This window comes from Choloepus didactylus, chromosome 3 (assembly GCF_015220235.1).
Source record: "Choloepus didactylus isolate mChoDid1 chromosome 3, mChoDid1.pri, whole genome shotgun sequence".
NCBI classification, from domain to species: domain Eukaryota; kingdom Metazoa; phylum Chordata; class Mammalia; order Pilosa; family Megalonychidae; genus Choloepus; species Choloepus didactylus.
The window spans coordinates 219764686-219777059 of NC_051309.1; the positions used below are offsets into that span (position 1 = coordinate 219764686).

General features: G+C 34.9%; 1 pseudogene; it reads left to right on the forward strand.

Annotated features, from left to right (window-relative positions):
- The first annotated feature begins 220 nt into the window (after positions 1–220).
- On the forward strand, positions 221–1426 carry LOC119530650 (annotated as a pseudogene).
- The last annotated feature ends 10948 nt before the right edge of the window (positions 1427–12374 follow it).

Genomic DNA, 12374 nt, shown 5'->3' on the forward strand with positions numbered 1-12374 from the left:
CAGTGTTCTTTTTTACTTCAATTGCTCTTTTTCACTTTAATTATTATTCTTGTTATTTTTGTGTGTGTGCTAATGAAGGTGTCAGGGATTGATTTAGGTGATGAATGTACAACTATGTAATGGTACTGTGAACAATCAAATGTATGATTTGTTTTGTATGACTGCATGGTATGTGAATATATCTCAATAAAATGAAGATTAAAAAAAAAAAAAAAAGACAATGAGGATCAACACCAAGATGACAAAGATGGTAAAATTATCTGACAAATATTTTAAAGCCACTATCATGAAATGTTTCAGTGAGCAATTACAGAAAATGCTGGAAACAAATGAAAAATAGGAAACTTTAATGAAGAATTATAAAGTCTTAGCAAAAAAATAGAAGATACAAAGAAGAACCAAATGGAAATTTTCAAACTTAAAAATACAACAACCAAAATAAAACTGAAAGAGCTCAATTGCAGAATGCAAGGGACAGAAGAAAGACTCAGTGAACTGGAAGATAGAGCAATACAAATGACCAAATCTGAACTGCAGAGAGAAAATTAACTAAAAACATAAATAGAGCCTGAGGGATATGTGAGACAAAAGATTTAATATCCATGTCATTGGAGTCCCGAAAGAGTATGAGAAAGAGGACCTGGCTGAAAAACACCTCAAAGAAAAAATGACTGAAAACTTTACAAATTTGGCAATAGACATAAACCTGCATTCTCAAGAAGCTGAGTAAATCCCAGATGGGATAAACTAAGAAATACCCTGGCCAAGAAACATCAAAATTAAACTTCAGAGAACAAAAGACAAAGAAAAATTCTTGAAAGCATCAAGAAAGAAATGATGTCATGTCTATAGGGGAAAATTAGAATGTTACTTCTTCCCATGTAATCTTTTTCCTCCTGAGTGGTGGAAAAAGTCCTAACTCTTCACAAGGTGCCCTTGGATACCCAGTAGGGGAGTGGAGCTGGAAGGGAAAAAGAAGAGGAAGGGAGCGAGGAGGACTGGATGCTACAGCTGGAGGATGAAATCTACCAGAGCCACACCCCACTATGTGTGGCTGTCATCCACAAAGATACTGTCATGATCCGGCTGCTCCAGGAGGTGGGAGTTGACCTCAACAAACCAGAGCCCACGTGTGGCCAGAGCCCTCCTGTACTTAGTGGTGGTGGCCCAAGCTGCTGACGTGCTCAAACTTCTCCTGAGAGGGGTTGCAGACCCTGCTGCCCATGTGTACAGTAGCTGCAGCCCACTGGGCAGTGCCTCATGCCAGCCCAACCCCGTACTCTCCTGCCTCTCCACGCACACAGAGCCTCCTGAAGACAAGGACAACAAATCTGGCCCCGGCAGCAACAGCAGTGACAGTGACAGCAGGGATGAATTCAACGCCATCGTGGTCCACAGTGCCTGAAGCCAAAGTCAGCCCTCATGAGGGGTTGGAGGTGCCTCCTTAAAACCTGGAGATGATGGAAGCTTGGACTCCCCACTCAGCTATTGCTGGCCTGGGTAATGTCAGAGCTATAGACTTTCCTGTGGTATTTGGCTGGAGTAGAGCTAAAAATGTTCTGCCTTGCTTGGCTGCTCCTTTTCTGGTCCTTTGTCATAAGAGAGCACATTTTTGTTGAGATCTTGTTGTTGTTGTTGTTGTCTGTGCCCATTGGCATTTCCAGGTGACCAACTTCTGGGATGCTGGAAAATACAAGGCAAAAAGAAAATCCAGAGAACTTGCCACTCTGTTGTTCCTTGGCTCAAGATACATAGCCAGTCTGCCTTCTTCTCTCCAAGTATCAAGGTCTTCTTGGGTTTGCTTTTTATATATAATGTCCAAGATTTTTAGTTGTATTTAGCAGGAGGAATAAGGAAATATAGGTCCACTCCAACTCCCCAAAAGGAGAAGTTCTCTGGCTTCCTTTTTTTAAAGTCTTTATATTCCCTGAAATAAAATATCTTATAGCCAAAATAACAGTATTTGTGGAGCAGCTTGGTATCCTCTCAGTCTGTTTTAAAAATTGGGATTTCTCTTCTCCTATGTTTCTATTACAATATTTTTAATTCATAGAGCAATGTCCACAAAAGAGAAGGAAGAATAAAAAATATAAAATTAAGTTGTACTTCATCATTTATCAACATTATATTACTGACTACCTCCACCCCCAAAACAGCAGGTGTATTCTCTTTTTGGTCTTCTGGCTTGAATGAATGTAATTATAAATACATGTGCATGTTATTTTAGCATTTTTAGAGGCTATGTATATTTTTATAGCTACCTGGAAGTAACTTTTTAAAATTTCTCATTTTGCAGTACTATTTATTTAATGCCCACATGTGACATGTTTTACCATATAACTATGTTATTATTGATTTTAAGACGATGTGAAGATGGATGTTAGAGTTATTTATTCATAAAACATACTTAGTCAGAAACCAAACTGAGTATACAGAGGAAAGGATTACATATAGTCTAAGCCTTTGTGGATTTTGTAGTGTAGTAGCACAGAGAGAGAATAAATAAATAAGTAATTAAACTAATAAAAATATGCAGTAATTGCATAATGCTGCTCTAGATTTTTTTTTTAGAGTAGTGGAAAAGAACAGGATAAACCAACCTAGGAGAGTCGTCTGAGGAAGTGATATTTAAGTTGAGACCTGAGGATTAAAACAGTTGGTCTTAGAAAGTTTGCATTCAAGAATGTTCTAGATAATGACAGGCATGATAAAAAGTAGAACACATCATGCACTGACATGAGAGGTGGAGAGAATGCCCCATGCTATTCTTATTCTCTCTTCAAGGAACCGTTTTCACTTTGGCTTTCTTAAAATTTCCCGGACATTGCTTCCACCTGCCATCTGCTCCAGCAGAAGGTGGTCAGGCCTGAGGAACTTCGGTGCTATTTCCTCCATGCTATAGTAGCCTCTGGTCACTAGCTGGCTCCCCATTCCATCTGAATTCAAATATCCAAAAACAATAACATTTTCCGATTCATCCAGTTTCCAAAGCATGGCACAAAGAAAGAACCTCAATGGAAAGGAATGTTTTGATGGGACAATCACAGACCAATACTCAGCAAATACCAGTTTCAAGCCTCCACACCCAGTGAGATTTACCACACCTCACAGCTGTTTCATGTAACACCCACCATGTCTTAGCTCCAAGGAATTTAAACTAGAATAAATGCTGACTGATCAGTCTACATATATGTGTGGGATATGTATTTTGTAAACATAACTTATACACACTTTTAATGACAGTATTAAACAGTTGTATTCGATTTCCTCAGAATAGCTGGCTCTCTCACACATATATGAAACATGTATGTGTGTGTGAGTGTGTGCGGTAATGGTAATATTATCTAAGGTGAAACCAAGTAGTTATAGGTTTTCTATCTTGATGTGTACTTCTACCCCTGCTGAAGGCACAGATAATTTACTAGTAATTGCCTCCAGAAAATGAGACACATAGAGTATTTTCTTTTTCAGATAATGCTGAGCACTTTCCAAAGAAAAATTAGACTTGACAAGAAGGATAAGCATGGAAGAAATTTGTTTTTAAGCGATCCAAACACCAACTGTCAGGCTCAAAGGAAAAGAATATGCAAGACAGAAATAAAAATGAATGGTGACTTAATCAGGACATTATTAGAAAGGGAATTGAGAATTTTAACTATTCCACTATAAAGGTTTTCTCCTTCTTTCCAGAATCAAGGTGTAATCTATGAGCAAATATATGAATCTATCAAAAATTTACATGGTCTTGATATATCTCAGATTAAAAAAAAAATTCTACTCTGGCCAGAAGTAATTCTAAAAAAATTTAAATCAACATAGTTTACCTCCAGTGTCATCAACTGCCCTTCTTAGTTGCCTGGGGAGCTCATTTAACCAGGCAATCTCTTTCTCTCTTGCTCTTTCTCTCCAAACATCTTCTAAAATATATTCTGTGAGTTCCATTAAAAATTAAAGATGCGTCTCGGAAAAAAGATTCCATGTTAAGTTAAATTCGAGAAATTCTGAATTAAAGCTGTATGTCATCTATCTCCAGGATTTTCCAAGCTTTACACAAATAAGCTTCATTCCCCACTCCTACTTTATCAAAGAACACCTTTAGGCTTAAAGAGGAATACTGGTGCTCCTGGAAATATAACTTGGGAACCAAGAACCTAGGTTCACTAGTCAAGCTGCAGTATCAAACCAGAGTTCATGGAATCCTTTTTTGAAACAAAACAATTATTAAATGCATTTCCCATTACATGTTGCAAAAATGTTCCTGGGGATGTTTATCTCTGATATAATCTGCCATTTAGGGTGCACAGCTTTGTGCTCTTACAACTTTCAGAAGCAAGGGCCACCTATCTTTCTCTCCTCATGTGCCTCAAAGCTGGTGTCCTTCTACATGATCATCTAATCTTCTTCTGCAAAGCCCAGAGGAGACTCAAGGGACCGCAGCCTCAATCTTCTCCCACTTACTCTTTTTTATAAAATACCATGTGTCTTTTTCTAATTATAAGTAACAAGTTCATGCTCATTGTGGAAAATACATTAAAGTATAATATAACAAGAAAATTAAAACTGCCTGATTTGACATTGCAGAAAATTATCTTAGTTTATATTAAATAATAAATGCTTAAAACTTAAGAGAAAAAATCAGTAGTAATTTTTCTCACCAGATGGCAGATGGTACTGAAAAGCCATTGTTTTATAACCTGTGATATTGCCTAGAAATAGACATACAGATTATTGGAACCAAATAGAGCATCAAAAATAGATTCCAGGAAATGTAATAATTTAATATTTGAAAAAGGTGTGTTTGAATTCAATGGGAAAAATAATTTATTTAATAACAGTTGCATGGACAACAGCTATACATCTAGCAGAAAATAAATCACATTCCATTTTCACATCACGTACACACCCTGTTTTCACACCAAGTATAAGCCGAAATGGATTATCCACACCAAGTATAAGCCCAAATGGATTATCCACATAAAATTTTTTAATTGAAACAAAACCCTTATCAGAAAATCTAGGAGATAAAATATTTAAAACCAAAGGATAAGGAGACATTTGTAATCAAGACAAGAAACCCAAACCTATTAAGAAATAAATATTTGAATATGCTAAAGTGTAAACTTTTATACATCAAGAATATAAAAATAATAGGCAAAAATAATAATAGGCAAAATAATCTTAATCTAATAATAATAGGCAAAATAATCTTTTGCTCTTGAAAAAATATATAATGTAGATGACAAATTAAGTGTTTATATTTGTAATATACAAACAGGGTCTACACTATTGCAAGAACAATACAAACGACCCTATAGAAAAACCAGCAAAAATAAGAAAGACAGCTCATAGAATAGAAAATTCGAATGCCAACATTACTAGTAGTTAGGAAATTTCAATTGAAAGTAACCATAAAAATATAACTTTATACCACTAAGACGAACAATTTTAAAAAACCATCTCTGATGGAGATATGAGATGGAAATATAAATCGTTAATGTCGTTGAAGTATGTGGAAATAAATTTGGCAACAGTCATTAAAATTAAAAATACACATTCCATTTAACACCAGATTCCTGCTCTTGGTAGATTTCTCCTTGACAAATCCTCAGTGCCTACTGCAGAGTTATTAGTAGTGGCAAAATAAGGGAGAGAGGAGTTTCTCTTCCACTAGATATTAGAAAGCTTGAAAGACCATTGCTCCCACGCTAACAATGAGAAACACCTGGGTAGGCTAAAAAATCATAACTTTTTTCTTGACTCCATCAGAGTAGCCTGAATAAGCAAAGATGGAAGGGGCGCTCCGCAGAGAGCCCAGACAAGCAGACTGGCTTAGTACAGGAAGAAGAGGAGCTGGTCACCACACCAGCAAGTAAGAAGAAATCTGCCACAATTTTGTAATCAATTGCTGAAAGCTGTGGGTAGCATAGCATAGCAGTACAGAACATATGAAAACCACAGATGCAAGAAATGACTGCTTACACTTGCAAGCTCTTGTCCATGGAAGGTTATGAGGAGCTTACAGGAAGTATCAGGGCCAGGGTAGGGAGACAGAGGGACAAGCCCTGCCAGCTTTTTAATGCAGACATGCAGGAGGGCATTAGCTGCCACTGTGGAGAAGGCACAAAGCCTCACCGCTTTGCCCCTTCCTCATCCCCTTCAGACTTTTACCTCATTTGAAACAAAAGCCTTAAGCTGCTCAAGAGGAATAACAAATGCCATTAACTGCAGGGAACATGTAAGGACCCCTGGTAGCTGGTAAGAGGATACAAGATAAAAACAAAATCCCCTACTGCTGGTGGAAGTGGAGAAAGCAGGGGACCTAGATCTGTATCAATACAATGAGAGGTTACCTACCACTAATGAGCTACAAAATCTCTTCCATATAAGGCTCACCATGGTTAAACAGAAGACGTTGGCTTCCATGGAGAGGAGAGACAAAAAGGCTGAGAAAGTATCGCCTCTGAAGCCCAGGCGCTCAGGGCTGACCTCAAAAGGGACAGAGACCATCACCACCAGCCTGGCAATGCACCAAGGAATAAGGAAGAATAATCTACCAGTGGGCAAAGAGCGTGGAGAGGGATGCGCTCTGTGCATGCAGGGAAGGCTAGGAGGTGAGGTGGAGCACAAGGACTTGGAAAAACCCTTTCCTAGATTCTCCCTAAACAGGAAGCAACAGCAGTTTAACACCAGAGGAATTTTTTTGTGAAGTTTTATTGAGACATAACTCACTTACCAAACAATTAGCCAATTTAAGCTATAAAATTTAATGGGTTTGAGTATATTCACAGCATTGTGTAACCATCACCAGCATCAATTTTAGAACATTTTCATCACCCCAAATAGAAACCCCAATATTTTAGGTATCCCCGCCAATCCCCCCATCCTTCCCAGATCTACACAACCACTATTTTCTTTTTCTATAGATTTGCCTATTCTAGACATTTCATGTAAATGGAATCATATAGTACGAGTCTTTTACTCCCGGCTTTTTTCACCTAGACCAGTATTTTCAAGGTTCATCTATATTGCAGTATCAGTACTTATTACTTATGTCTGACTAATATACCACATTTTGTTTATCAGTATATCAGCTGGTAGACATTTGGGCTGTTTCTACCTTTTGGCTGTTATGAATAATTCTGTTATAAACATTTGTATTCAAGTTTATGTGTGGAAATATTTTTTCACTTATTTTGGGTGTACTTTCTAAGAGTAGAATTTCTCTCAGTGGTAATACTACATTTAATATGTAGAGGATCTACCAGACTCCAACTTGGCTGTACCATTTTACTTTCACACTAGTAGTGTACAAGGTTCTGATTTATCCACAGCCTTACTAACACTTCTTACCTCTTTTAATTATAGTCATTCTAATGGGTAAGAAGTGGTATTTCATTGTGGTTTTAATTTGTATTTCCCTAATTACCAGTGATGTTGAACATCTTTTCATATGTTTACTGGTCATTTACGTGTCATCTTTGGAGAAATGTCTGTTAAGATCCTTTATCCATTTTTCAATTGAGTTATTTGTCTTTTTATTATTAAGTTGTAAGAATTTTTATGTATTCTATATTCCAGTCCAATATAAGATATAGGATTTGCAAATATTTTCTTCCATTGTGTATGTGGACATTTTACTTGTGGCGAGTATCCTTTGAAGTGCAAATGTTTTTCATTTTAATGAAGTCCAATTTACCTGTTTTTGTTGTTGATGTTGCCCATGCCTTTGGTGTCATTTCTAAAAAGCTGTTGTCAAATCTAGGAGTTTTATAGTTTTAGCTCTGATATTTAGGTCTTTGATCTATATCTTAGTTTGCCAGACTGCTATTTCAAATACCATGCAATGTGTTGGCTTAATGACAGGAATTTATTGGTTCAGAGTTTTGAGGCTAGAAGTCATCCAAAATCAAGATAATGTCAAGGCTTGCTTTGTCCCACAGTGTAGCAATCTGGTCCTGGCTGCCCTCAATCCTTGGAGTTCCTTGGCTTGTCCCTCTGCCTCTTGTAACATGGCTAGATCCTCCTCTTTCTGGCTTCTGTGGCTTTTGAGTCCTCTTTTTAAGGCCTTCAGTAATGTGGACTAAGGCCCATCCTGATTCAGTTGCCACACCTAAATAGGATGTCAAAGTTCTGTCCACAAATAAGCCCACACTTTGCCTCACCTTGATGTATTCAGAGAAACTATTTACAATGGGTTCACAGCCACAGGAACATGGATTAAGATTTGTAAAATGTCCCTTCTGGGGGACATGATTAAATTTTAAGTTCTTGTGTCTAAGGTAGGGTGCTCAAATTTGTTCATTTGCATATGGATGTCTGCTGGTCCCAGCACCATATCTTGAGAAGACTAATTTTTCCCCATTGAATTGTCTTCATACCCACATAGAAAATCAATAGTCCATAATTGTAAGAATTTATTTTTGGATTATTAATTTTATTTTATCAATCTTTATCTTTATTCTTATGCCAGTACTATACCATCATGATTACTATACCTTTGTAGCAAATGTTGAAATTAGAAAGATTGAGCTCTCCAAATTTGATCAAAATTGCTTTGGTTCTTCTGGGTTCCTTGAGTATTCATATGAAGTTTAAGATCAGCCTTTCAATAGCTAAGAAGCCAACTGCAGTTTGGGTAAGACTTTTACTAAATCTTTAGAACAATTTGAGGAGTATTGCTATCTTAACAATATTGTCCTTGATCCATGAACATGAAATGTCTTTCCATTTATTTAGACCTTTTTAAATGTCTTTCAACAATGTTTTATAGCTTTCAGAGTATACGTTTTTCACTTTTTTGTTTAATTTATTCCCAAGTAATTTATTCATTTTTATTTCTGCTATACAGGGAATTATTTTCTTAACTTCATTTTCAGAGTTTTCATTGCAAGTATACAGAAACACAATAATTTTTTGTAAATTGATCTTTTATTCTGCAAACTTGTTGAACTCATTTATTAGTTCAACATATTTTTAGAGGGTTATTTAGGATTTTCTAGATGCAAGATCATGTCGTCTGTGACTAGAGATAATTTTAATTCTTCCATTCCAACTTGGATGCCTTTTAATTAGTTTTCTGGCATAATTGCCCTGTCTAGAACCTTGAATACAATGTTGAATAGAACTTATGAGCTTGGACATCTTTGTCTAGTTCCAGATCTTAGAGTTAAAGCAACCATTGAGTTGCTTTGAGTATAAGGTTAGCTGTGATTTTTTTTTTGGTAGATGCCTTTTATCAGCTTAAGGAATTCCCTCCTGCTCTTAGGTTGTTCAGTTTCTTTATCATGAAAGGGTGTTTGATTATGTTAAGTGATTTTTCTACATCTATTGAGATCATCATGTGGTTTTAGTTTTTTATTCCATTTATATGATGAATTAGCTTAATTGATTTTCAGATGTTAAAACAAATGTTCTTCTTGCAATAAATCCCACTTGGTCATGGTGTCTGCTCATTTTTATATGTTGCTTGATTCAGCTTGCTAATATTTTGTTGGGCATTTTTGTACCTATACTCATAAGAGATATTTGTCTATAGTTTTTTTTTCTTGTGATATCTCATCTGGTTTTGGCCTAATAGAATCAGTTGGGAAGTATTCTCTCCTCTTCTATTTTATGAAATAGGAATGGAAATAGATATTTGAGAATTCATATTAACTCATTCTTAAATGTTTGGTAGAATACTAGAGGAATTTTTTCAGTCTCTGTTAAACTGAAGGTAGCCACAGAAAAAACAAACCCAAACTCCTGAGTAGATTGACTAAACTATACATACCAATGACTTGAAGAAGATGAGATGTGCCCATTTTTAGGTGCAAACTTATTTAACTCAGTCTCTAATGTTTAATAAAATATTACAAGATGCACCAAAAAGCAAAACAATACAAGCATTGTTAAGAGAAAGAGCAAACAACAGAACTTGCCAGAGAGATAAGAGAAGTTGACACTCTCTCACACTCTGACTTCAAAGAGCTACAGTTTACTTATAAAATATCCAGTTAAAAAGCTGTAAAACATCTCTAAACAGAAGAATTTCAGCAGAGAGAGGAAAACTATTTTTTTTAAAGAGACCAAATGGAAACACTATTAGTTAAAGAAAATGTTTCCAGAGATAAAGAATTCCTTTGATGAACTCATCAGTAGACCCATACATTTGAGAGAAGAACCATTAAATCGTAAGATAGGCAAATAAAAATTATGAAACATAAAAAATAAAGATGAAATAGGAATGGAAATAGAAAAGGAATAGGAAGTAGAAAACAGGACAGAGCATCCGAAAAGAGTTGGTTAATAACAAACATTCAAATATGAATATAATTGACACCCAAAAGGAATGTGGCAGATGAAATATTTGAAAAGATAAGACTGAGCATTTTCCAAAAAAAAAGATGAAAAATAAGAAAACACAGATTGAAGGAAGTTAGAAAACTGCAAGAAGAATAAATTGTTTAAAAAGTCCACATAGAAGTATCATACTTGTACTATTGACATCTAAAGATTAAAAAAAAACAAAACAAAACTTGAAGACTGTAAGAGAAAAATATGTATACATTACATACAGAGAAACAAAGATAAAAATTACATTAGACTGCTCATCAGAACTGTGGAAGCCAAGAAACAATAGATAAATACCTTTAAAGTATTGAATAAATTTAAAAATGGGTGAGGGGAGACCTGTCAATCCAGAATTCTATATGCTATAAAAGTATCTTTGAAAAATAAAGGGCTATTCACCAAAAACTGAAATAATTCATGACCAGCAGATGTGTGCTCTAAGAAATAATTACTGAAGTAGTTCAATCAGAAGAATACGATACTGAACAGAAATGTGGATCTACAGAAAAATGGCAATAATAAAGGTAAACGTAAAAGTCTTTTAATGTTTTCCTTATTTTTCTTTGTTATAAAAGTTAATTGCCTAAAAATAATAACAGTATATCCTCAGGTTTATGATACATATAAAAGCTAAATGTGTGATAAATATCACAAGGATGGAAGGGAAAATTGGAAGTACATTGTTGTAAGTTTCTCAAACTCCACATGAAAAGTGATAATACTATCTCAAGGTAGTCTCTGATAAATCAAAGAAATATATTGTAAACTCTAGAAGAATGATTATATACATCTTTTTTAATGAATTACTAATAAGGTAATGGTAAAGATAAAATGGAAACACCAAATACTTGCAAGCCAATATCAGATAGACAAGGGACTAAAATGGAAGAAAGAATAATGAAACAAATAGAAAATGACTAGCAAGATGGTCTATGCGAATCTTTCCATATAAATGATTGCATTAAAGTAAATGGTCTAAATTCCAGAATTAAAAGACAGAGATTGTTATATTGGTTAGAAAAGAAATATCTAATCATATGCTGTCTACTAGAAACCCACTTTGAATAAAAGGATATAGACAGACTAAAACTAAAGTATGACAGCAATATATGCAAGCACTAATAAAAAAATCTGAAGAGTCTATTAATTTCAGACAAAGTAGATTTCAGAGCAAAAAATACTAGCAGGAAGAAATGGACTAATTAACCCAAGAATATATTGTAATATTTTTTATATTATAATGATCAAGGGGTCAATTGGTAAATGGAGACAATTCTCTAAAAATACCTAACAATACTAGGTATGTATGGACAACATAAAGCACTTTGAAATACATGAGACAAATACTGATAGGACTGAAAGAAGAAATAGACAAATCCACAATTATAGTTGGAAACTTCAACATTCTTCTCTCAATTCATGGCAAAAAAACCGGAATATCAGTTAGTATATAGAAAACCTGAAAAAAAAACAACCAATCTGACCTAATACACATGTGTAAACACACTGACCTAATACACATATGTGAAAACACTAAGAAATAACAGAATCACATTATTTTCAGTTATAAATTTAACATTCAGCAGTACATCATAATTAACAATGAAAGACAATACTTTCTAAGATTTGGAAGAAGATATAGATGTCTCTCTTATCACTCCTAGTCAGCTTCGTATTGGATGTTGATATTGGCTGGTGATATAAGAAAAGGAAAAGAGGCACACATTTGGGAAGGAGAGATATAAAATGTTTCTATTCACAGAAAGCATGAATTTCTATGTAGGAAAAAGCTAAAGAAACTATTTTTAAAAGCTGTTAGAACTAATAAGTAAGTATAGCAAGGGAGTTGAATATAAAGTCAATACACAAATATGAATTTTATTTTTAAATACTAGCAGTAAACAATAGGGAATTCAAACTTACTAAACCAGTGCCATGTAAAATGGCACCAAAAAGCTTGAAATAATTAAGACTGAATGTAACAAATGTACGCTGAATGATACAAAATTCTAATGAGTGAAATCAAAGACCAGTAGAAATGG